At 37.2% G+C, this 10,610-nt stretch overlaps 1 pseudogene; it reads right to left on the bottom strand.

Annotated features, from left to right (window-relative positions):
• Positions 1-6,684: 6,684 nt before the first annotated feature.
• Positions 6,685-7,038, bottom strand: LOC102772988 (annotated as a pseudogene).
• Positions 7,039-10,610: the final 3,572 nt, after the last annotated feature.

A 10,610-nucleotide genomic window follows, 5' to 3' on the forward strand; every position in this document is an offset into this window, starting at 1 on the left:
TATGGAAATTCTATTTTGTGGAATAAACAAAATGAAATGAAAGAGACTTTCTAGAGAGGCTCCAGACTTATAAATAAGACATATACTAGTAAGTTAGTGTCCCTTCAATTTAATGGAAAACAAACTTGTCTATCTACTAATGTCAAGTGGAACATATAGGGCAAGTTCTACTCTCTCACCTTTTGGGTGAGAGTTTAGCAAAAGGAAAGACAATTCAGTGCATTACATAGAGAACATCTTCGCAACACATACACAAAGATTCAAAGTCTTGCACTGCATCAACAGTTCTTATTAAGATGGAAAAAAATGATAAGGGCCCATTGTTTTCACCATTATCATGGGGGAAAGTCTAATAATCAAGCTCCAAAAATCATTGTTCTTAAGGAAAATATTCAGAGAGCGGAGGACCTAGATATCACCTGATGAGCACTTCCTAGGAGAGAAGGAATGTAGGGCTGCTTTCACCTCTGGTGGAATGTTGGGAGGAGGAAAGTAATCACCCATAGGGAACAGTTGGGAGAAAATTGCCAGCTTTGTCAAACTTTGAATGCTCATATGTGTGCTGGCCTGAGTGTTTAGAGTCCTATGAACCCCAACTGAGAAGTAAGCTTGCAAAGAGCCATCAGCTCTTTCCCTGAGTCCACAAGGGTGGACTACAAAGTCCGCGAGAGGAAAAGAGAAATGATAGAGACTTCCTCTGAGGCACGAGGAGCCTTCAGCCAGAGGGAAGGCGCCAGCCACCCACATATTAGGACCAATGGTGGTGGAACTCAAGGAAACCCTTCTGAGGGACACGGGCGCTTTTCCAAGGATACTGCAGGGTCCCTCCAACATCTGAGCGTATAATAGGTCACCAGGTAACACAAAGTGAGCGGCAAAACAAGAAACACTTGTCCGTATCCCAAAGATAACATGTGGACTATGAAACATAAAGTCCCTGTTTCAGAAACTTGGTAACTGTGCTGTCATAAAGAGACACCCAGTCTTGCCAGTGCTGAAATCTCGTGTCCTGCTTAAAGGGACATTAGAGATCCTATCTTCAAAATCTCTGAAGCCAAGGGTGGACTGAATCCAACTAAAACCACCACACAAAATGCCTGCATCTAAATTTAGGCTAGATTTCATCACCCTTGAGAAGAGCAGCCTAGAAGAAAAGGGTCATAATGGACTGTGTCCTTTACTCAGGTTAAATTAAAAATGTTTTAGTCTCTACTGTTTTTTTAGACATAGTGTCTGATATACAATAGAAAAGTATATCATACAAACAATTAACCAAACAAGGATGTGTATGTGAAGTCAAGAGAGTATATAGTCCATGAAAGTAGACATATAGACCCTGGCCGGGTGTCTTGGTTGGTTGAGAATTGTTCCATACACCAAAAGGCTGCAGGTTCAAATCCTGGTCAGAGCACAAACCTGGGTTTCAGGGTCAATCTGGGTTGAAGCTCATGGAGGTAACCAATTGATGTTTCTCTTCTCTCTCTCTCTCTCTCCCCTCCCTCAGTCTCTAAAACTCAATATATATTTCTTTAAGGGTTTGTTGTATGAGTTTGGAGTGGGGGACACCACTGAATCCATAGCACAAATCTATGAAATAACCTCACTGCGGGGGTTGCGGGAAAAGGGAGCTTGATTAAGTAACCTTGGAAAATGTGGTTATGATGTTTGTACTGGAAACTACATGGGTAAATACAAATAAATTGTATAATTGATGGATAAGTTTAACATGTTATGTGGCTTTAGTTTCCTCCCCTCACCATCTTTGAGTTGTTATTAATTCGATGATGCATCTTAAAATTTATGGTATGTAATGTTTTATAGAGATTAATTTTAAAATATCTTTACATTTTCTAGTACATCCTCAAACACAAAATTGGCACTTAATATTAACCATTATACCTATTAACCCTTTAGTTAAAACAACAGTGAATATTGAATTTTTGACTCTGTTTGTTGAGAGAATAATAGAAAGTTTCTGTGTTGTGTGTCATAATAGTGATACGTTTTAAATTGCCTTGTAGCTCTCTGTAGAGTGCCTGCACCATCATTTACCTATTTCTCTATGTTTTAGCCATTCAAATTACCTTTGATTTTGTGGTTTGTTGCAATATGCAAGTGGATGCATAAAGCTGTTCTGGAGTATTTAAGCTTAAAATAAAAACTGAAGCATTAGAAACATCTAACGAAGCCCAAACTGATTTGGGATAAATCTTTAAAGTTATTTGAGTTTGAAAATAATTCCCAGTGTGAAGGATTAGACTTGTAGCTACCCTAAGAATTAATTCCTATGGTCTTTTACACTGAATTTCTTAACTTTCGTTTTCCCCTGTGTTGCCATAGCTTAATCAACCTCTATCTTGCTTTAGTAGTTAGCTATTATGTAAATTATTTCTTTAGCTTTTATGTTAAACAGCTTAATTGAGATGTAATTCATATTATACAATTCTCCCATTTAAAGTATATAATTCAGTATTCTCAATAATCAAACAAGGCCAAAGAGTCCACTTAAAACTGATTTATTGGAAGTACAGAGGTTAACACTGTAATGGGAGAGAATAAGACACACATACATGTTTAAGACACACATGTGTAATATTTCCTGCCCTATAGATTGTCAGACCTTTAAACACATAATTATACATGATGCATATGGATTCAGAAAGTATTACTTTTACTTAATTATAACACTTCCAGTTCTTACTATTTCTTTAAATGGATCACTGTGTAAAAATCATATCATCGCTTAAGCTTTTGGCAACAGAAGTATTCATCCAGAAGATAAAATGAGCTGATTTATGCTTGACTGAAATGTCCATGGATATATTATAAGAATAACTTGTAAATAACTTTATGACTTCAAAAAAATCTACTGTTAAAATGTATCTTCCACTTTCCTTCCAAATAAGTCTTTAAAAATGAAAGCATCTGCTGGAATAAGCCAGAAACTTGGATAGCGTGCAGGGATTCTTGGTAGCAGCTACCTTTTTAATCAATTATTCCAGAACAGCAGGTAATGCTTAACATAGAAATGTCTCACACAAGTATTATTTCAGTGATGGACTAGCCTCACGTGGGCCAAAAACGTATCACTTGGAATTATTTTTAAAGAAGACAATTGTCAGGAAACAATTTGAGAAATCTGTGCTATTCACTTTTATTTAAAGTGATGTTGCAACCTTTGCTCACCTTGATAATGGAAGTATATACTAAAATTATAACCACAAGCACAGGAAAACAGCATATTCTCATGATTATGAAGTAATGCCAAATCCACACATTTGGGTCAGACATTGTTACAAACCAACTGGGTTATATCAGGCCAGTTGGTAAAATTATCTGTATCTATGCCATTGTTTTTCAAAACAGCAGTTTGTTTGTTTTTTTAAGGGAGAAGAGCATAAGAATTGGTGTCCATTGAACATCGATATGCTATATATATATTTTTTTTGTTTTTTTATACATATTGTCATTTTGTGTGCTGTTCTTATTATCATTTAATTTCTATTTTAAAATAATGTTAGACTTACTGAAAAGTTGCACAAAATAACGCAGCATACTCATATTCCCTTCACCCAGTTTTTCATAATTATGACTTACATGACTATAGTACACTTATCAAAATCAAAAATTAACATTGGTACAATATCATTAGCTAAATTACAGATTTCACTCAAAGTTCGCCAGCTTTTCCAATAATGTCCCTTTTTCTTCCCCAGGGTCCAAACCATGATCCCATTTTGCATTTAGTCATGTCTTCTTCGTCACTTCTTGTCATTGAAGAGAGGAACTTGAGGGAAAGGGAAAGGCCCAGGTAAATGCTAAAGACAAATCGGGAGAATGACTACCACAAAGACACCATTAGGATTGACAACTGTTGGAGTCTATTCCAATAACTACTACAGTATAATTAGCCCAAAATATAGTGCCTTCCACAGCAATAATCATTTCATTGTCCCTCACTATTTAGAACTGGGCTTGGCAGAGATAGCCTGTTTGTCCTCCACAATGCCAGGGCCTGACCAGAAGACTCAAAGGCCAGGGGCTGGAATCACCTGGAAGCGTCTTCATTCACATGCTTGGTTATTGATACTGGCTATTGGCTAAGATCTTAGCTGAGCTATCAGCCGGAGAACCTCCACATGGCATCTCCCGTGGCTGCTGGGTTTTCTTACAGCATGGTAGCTGGATTCCAAGGGTGACAACCTCAAAATGCCTAGGTGGAAGCTGTATTCAAGGGGAAGGAACATAAACCCCATCTCTTTTTAAATTTTCTTTTCAATTACACTTTATAGTCAGCATTATTCTGTGTGAGTTTCAGGGGTAAAGCATAGTGGCCAGATAACCATACATTTCACAAAGTGAGCCCCAATATGTCCAGTACCCACCTGACACCATACATAGTTATTACAATATTATTGACTATATTCCCTATGATGTACTATATATATATATTTTTTTAAAAAAAAACATCTTATGTGACATTTACATCTTTTTTATTCACACTCAGTGTGTTGCTTGTACCTCATGAATCAGGTGCAGCACATTACTTTGATGGTTGTGTGTCCGCATTAGTAGCAGTGAGTATCTAGACTTCGAAGTTATAGTTTATCTTTAAGTCTCTGGTTTAAAAAGAGAAAAAGGAAGAGAAAGAGACAGGCAGAGAGGGAGGGAGGGAGAGAGGGAGAAAGAGAGAGAGAGAAACTTCTATATGAGAGAGAAACATGAAAGAGAGAGAGAGAGAGAGAGAGAGAGAGAGAGAGAGAGAGAGAGAGAGAGAGAGAGAGAGAGATGGAGGGAGGGAAAAAGAGAGAGAAGAGAGAGGTCTAAGAGTTAATAAACCAACATTGAAAATGAGCAAAAGGTTAAGAGTAATTATGACTATCCAGTGAATTTCACTTCTGTGTGTGGTGCATACTGAAACTAAAACAATACGATAGTGGCTAAGAAGATTTCTATTAGACACAGCCCTCCACAAACCCCCAGAGCCTAGGGAAGATGCTCCTTCTATGTTTTCCTCAGCATCGGTGCCCCTGTCCCTTTGTTTGACTTGAACAAGTGCCAGGCTGTGCACCAGGCTGTGATACAGAGGCTGGGTCTCCACTGGACTTGTCCACATGTCCCGCTTGCAGCACGGACTGCTTCAGACGTAGCAGAGATGCACTGAATGATGACTAGTGAATAAATACTTCATGTAAGATGGGTGCAGAGGTCGGTGCATTGGAACATGGGGCATATTAACATTTTTGGAATGGAAGACATCCAACTAGAGGAGGTTAAGGGTATGTGTAAGAAGGCACTTCTAATTGAACCTACTGTTAGGCTTGCAAAGTAGCAAAATGAACAATAGAAATACCATTCAAATCAATGAGTCTTGAGATGTCACTTCTTCAAACCCACCCTCTCTAGCTGCTTGCATATTAGTTTTCTGACGTCCCCCCTTTAAGCTCCCAGCTCTCGCAGGTTCTGATTTTTGACAGAAAGCCCACCATTCAAAGGGACTTACAGTTGAATCCTTTAGGTCTGGTGCCTGCCTGTTACTCACAGGGCATCTAATAATAAACAAATTCCTAAAATATTTGCAATGGATTGGGGGGGGGTAGTCCCTTTTAATAAAGAAAGCATTGTTATATAATACATTTTCAAGTAATTGACATTAAATATTAATTGAATATATACATGTAATAATGTACATGCATAATATGCATACATGAGAAATTGATATATACAAACAAAACATTGTCATTAATGTAATTTGAAGAAACTACCATACATTACAGATCAAGTTGCTATTTATAAATCCTAGATAATCTGTGGCAGTGATATTAGATAAGAAGAGGTATGTAATTTGCAATGCTTTCTCTACATATCCCCTCAAATGCTGCTGCTAAAGAATGATAGTGTTTATTTCACTCATGCTCAAATCCAATATTCCTAGTTTTTATCCTCACTAAATTAACTATGAAATAGGATCATCTGTGATCATGGGAACTGGTTTTAAAAATTTGCTTGAGGGAAGTCATTGTCCAGGGATTGATAGATTTGACTTCTATTCTCTTCATAAAGGTTTGATGTTGTACAGTATCTGATTAAACTAAGCTCCGCCTCGCATGTTAAAACCTCCAAGCCCCTACTGTGAATGATCTAATTTACTTTATTTCTCCTCCCAGAATAAGACCACTAAGACTGTGTGTCTTTAACATTCCAATTTGCAAGTGCGAAACATGTTATAGTTAAATAAAGTTGCCCATAAAATATTACAGCTTTTATGATTAATTGATGAATACGCTTGAACATTTTTGAATACGTGCATTAAATGGGTGCACAAATGGTGAGGGTTTTAAAATAATTCTGTTGGGGAGATCCATTTCTTTTTGCAAGCTTCATTTTTGTTGCCTGTTTACAGAGAATAATCAGTCAACATTTTCCGCTGAAAGAAAAATATTTCTGTGAGAGTTACTTCTCACATTCATCCGATATATTTTCATGGTTAAAATATTTTCTGTTTAAATGGTCATCATCTCATTTAAGAACATTTTTCCAAATATAGTGTCTGTTATAGACTCTGTGTGGAATCATGCCTTGCATACTATTCTTGTTTAGAATTGCTGAAGGCCTGACATTTTTAACAGTAACTTAAAGTTTATTTCCAGCTATAATGCAGGTTATTCTGACTTTAAGGTAGCCTCACACGACATACTTCTGAGTCCATTCCAGAGATATTCTGTTGTACTTATTTCTGCCTGTTGTATAGACCCATGCAGTCTCTGTCACTAGGGGGTCATCTGCGTTTGGATCCCACATCAGAGAACAAATAGATAAGAGAATTTTAGAAGTAGTTAATGCAGGAGATCAGTGTGGTCTTAGAATATCGAGGCAAATGCTGACATTACTGTTAATATTTGGATGATAAATTCTTGTGGTAAATACAACCTTAGATGGTTCAAAGGGATAGTCTGAAAAATGAATTGTCAAAAAGAACACAGTGCCTTGATATGGCCAGTCATTATGGCCCATAATTGTGGCCTGCCAATGAAACATATCATCCCCAACTGGACCTGCAGAACATTGTGCTAGAGGGTCATGGGCCAAATATAGTGTCTATGTTATAGACCCTGTGTTGAATCATGCCTTGCAAACAATTCTTGGGCAATGCATAGTATCCTTGGCTGAGTATATTCTTCTCTTGCAATATATAAATTAATTACAAAATGCAGACTTAGACTCCAGTCATGCTGACAATCATAATTAGTATTTGAATAATTGAATAAACAGTAAGGCAGAAGCAAGTCTTCTTTAAAATTTGAAATCATGCATACACATGATTCAGAGTCATAAATACACAAAGACATACACACATTAATATATGTCATACACATATTCTTACATATTCTAATTTCTAAGAATAATAAATATTATTATAGTCAGGAGTTCATTAAATTTCTACTTTAGTTCAAGTAGTAAGAACAACCAACACTATTTAATGAAAATGGCACTGTCAGGGGACAAATGTGCTTGGTTAATCTGCTGTTTACTAAATTTTAGTTCTTAGAGAACTTCCTTTAGCTAGCCTTTGTGCTTTAGTGTTCCTTCTAAGTGACGCTGGGGTAATAAGCCCCACCTCAAAGGGTTTTCCTAAGGATTAAATGAAATTTTACCTATGGAATACTTGACATAGTGAGTGGAGCATTAGAAGAACTCAATTAATGTACGTTTACTCGACTCATGAGTTATAGGGAAGTCAATAGTATATATACGACGTGGCTTCTGACTCAAAGAAATATACTATCTATTGATACAAAAGTCTTGGAAGAATCATAGGAGACACTGAAGAATCATCCAGAGGCAGGCAATATTCTTATTTCATTGTCACCTGAGTAATAAATGTTCCCTCTCTCCTAGAAATTAAAGGAAAGGAGAAACAGTTCCAGAATAGTTTGAGGCGACCCCACTGGAGAAGAGGTTCTGTAAAAAGAAAGGCTTTGGTTAGGTAAAAATAAGTAACAATTGAAGTCATTCATAGGACAGTTAGGCCTCCATTTTAAATCATAGCCATAATCTTCTAATCACTTCAACATATTGAAAAGTAAAAACCAAAACTTTTCTTCAAAGTAGACCTGAAGGAGTTTGTTTCTCTCTAATATTCATATTTGAGATATCTTTGCCATACATTATACTCATGGCTATGCTGCCAAGGAAAAAAGGCCAGGTAAGGAAAGGCCAGTGGAGGACACATGGTGATACCATCACCCTCCTAATAATCTGTTTATCCCTGTTAACTACAGGTCCTTCCTCAGCCACATCTATTCCATGATGTTATATTAGAATCTCCCTCTCTTTCAGACTTAGCTTTGTTATCTGTAGAATGAGTTGGTTGAACTTCAGAGGTTATGAATCCCTTCCTGTTTTAGGACACTTTTAGTGCAATCCCAACTCTTCTACTGCCAGAAACTCTTGGGTATCCAGTGAGGTGTGAAAACAAAATTAGAAACTGGAACATAGGTGACAGGGTGAGATAATTAGATGAGAAGCACAACAGGGAAGAGTTAATAGGAAACACCATGAGTCAGAAAACTGGTGCTTAAAATCATGGAATTGCTTCTAAATGAACAAAAAATAAATTAGAAAATATTTTCATAATGGCTTTTAGGAGAGTGAGAAAAATTTGATTCCTCTCTGTTAGTGGTCAGCACTGAACAAGAAACCATCAAACAAGATGAATGGGTTTCTAAGTTCATTATTAAGACACCTGCTCATCATTTTTTCCATGCTTCCTTTCCTTTCCCTTCTCTCTGGGACATTTTATCCTAGTTGATGGATCAGTTGAACTAGATTTAATGCATTTGGCCTCTGGAGATGATTGAGAAGTTGCTAACAATGTGAAAGGAAGGATTTCCTGATCTTCTTCCCCATTTTCCACCTTCTAGGAGCAGCTTGAAGACTATTACCCAAACCACTCAAAATTCTAGTGAAGTTTACTCAATAACCACAGGTAATTATCCCCCGGGGGTGGGGAGGCAGCTAAGTTTTATGGGATATTCAAATGTTATCTCTTAACTCCTCCTCAAGTATCCTATAAAACTTACAAACTGCAATTGTTTTCCCCACATAGTACATACAACTGAATGCAGAAAAAATGGTAAGATTCACTTAATGATCAATAGTTTTGTTAAGGTTTTAGTTGTAGCATGGTGATTATGCATTTGTCATTAGATGGATGTATAGCTTGTCATTATGCTTTCTTTTCTATTTCAATATTCAGAGATATTGGTGTTTATATCAAGACCAAGACTTAACCGCCCCCCCCCCCGTCTGTTTTCCCTCATAGAAATAACTTTACTGGCCTTTCACTGTTGTTATAAACCCCTCAACTTTTGTGGGGCCATTTGGATAAAAAATATTTCTTATTCTCATTCTGTTAATTGGGTTGTGTCTATTTTATGTTTTATTTTTAGGTTACAGACACTAAAAATTGAAATGTATCATGCCTCATCTTCATGTTAGCTACTATAGGGATTCATGCTGGATGTGTGCTCCACCTGCTGTTTCCAGGAGGTGGGGAGGGAGACTCAGCAATACAGCACCTTAAAGAACAAAGGAAATAATTATGTCCCTCCCATGTAATTGTTCTGAGTTAAACAGACCACGACAGTGGGTGATATGTACTCTAACAGTAATTTAAATGTCCGGCTTTCTTTTTTTTTTTTTGAGTTATTGATGAACCACACACAGGCCAAGCATCATCTTCATGATTTAAGCTGAGTCCCAACTATGTTTGGGTTCTACCAGGTGGGCCATGGAAAGAACTCATGGAAAAGTAGGCCAGTTATCTTGATATAGACGCCAGGAGCTGGCACGCATTACTTTCTACTAAATCCTTTTGGAGAGGTCTTTGGATAACCCAGGCTTGTGTGGGGCAATGTGGATGGACTGTTGGATATTGAGAGAACACATGAACAGGGACAACACAGAGACTGACTCTGAAAACTGCAAATAGCAGCCAGACATATAAGTAAACTCAATTTGGACCTTCAGTCCAAATGGAATCTCCAGATAATTGCAGCCACAGCACTGACCTCAGGTGGTATCATCGGAACTGCCCGCCAACAAAAGGTTAGCTTAAATTTCAGAAAGGAGTCTGAGGAATAAGGTGCATATGCCTAGCTAAAATTTTTGACCTATGAAAGATGTGCATTTTTATAGGCAACTAGAAGTCTCTATTATATCTTCCATAGTTAGTAATAAGGATAGTTCTGGCATTAGGCTATAAGGAAAGAGATGACAGAATATTTTCTGATTTCCCAGGCTGATGGGCTCCTTATTCTGAGTTATAGCTTCCAGGGAATATTCTAGTTCATTAAATCAATTGGTCAAGATTCAGCATGAACTTAATGACTAAATAATTTAGGGAAAAATTTACATAAGTTGGTTAATATGTGTACAGATGGAATTTAGATATAAGAAAGGAGATGCACAGGAGAATGTAGATTTCAGGAAAATCTGAATGTTCATAAATGAAAATTCTTTGCCATAGGACACTTTTTCAGGAATAGGAACCACAATTTGTTGGGCCAGGTCGAGCTAGACAGGGTACACAGACACGAGTAGGGATA

The sequence above is a fragment of the Myotis davidii genome, unplaced genomic scaffold, assembly GCF_000327345.1.
Source record: "Myotis davidii unplaced genomic scaffold, ASM32734v1 scaffold243, whole genome shotgun sequence".
NCBI lineage: Eukaryota > Metazoa > Chordata > Mammalia > Chiroptera > Vespertilionidae > Myotis > Myotis davidii.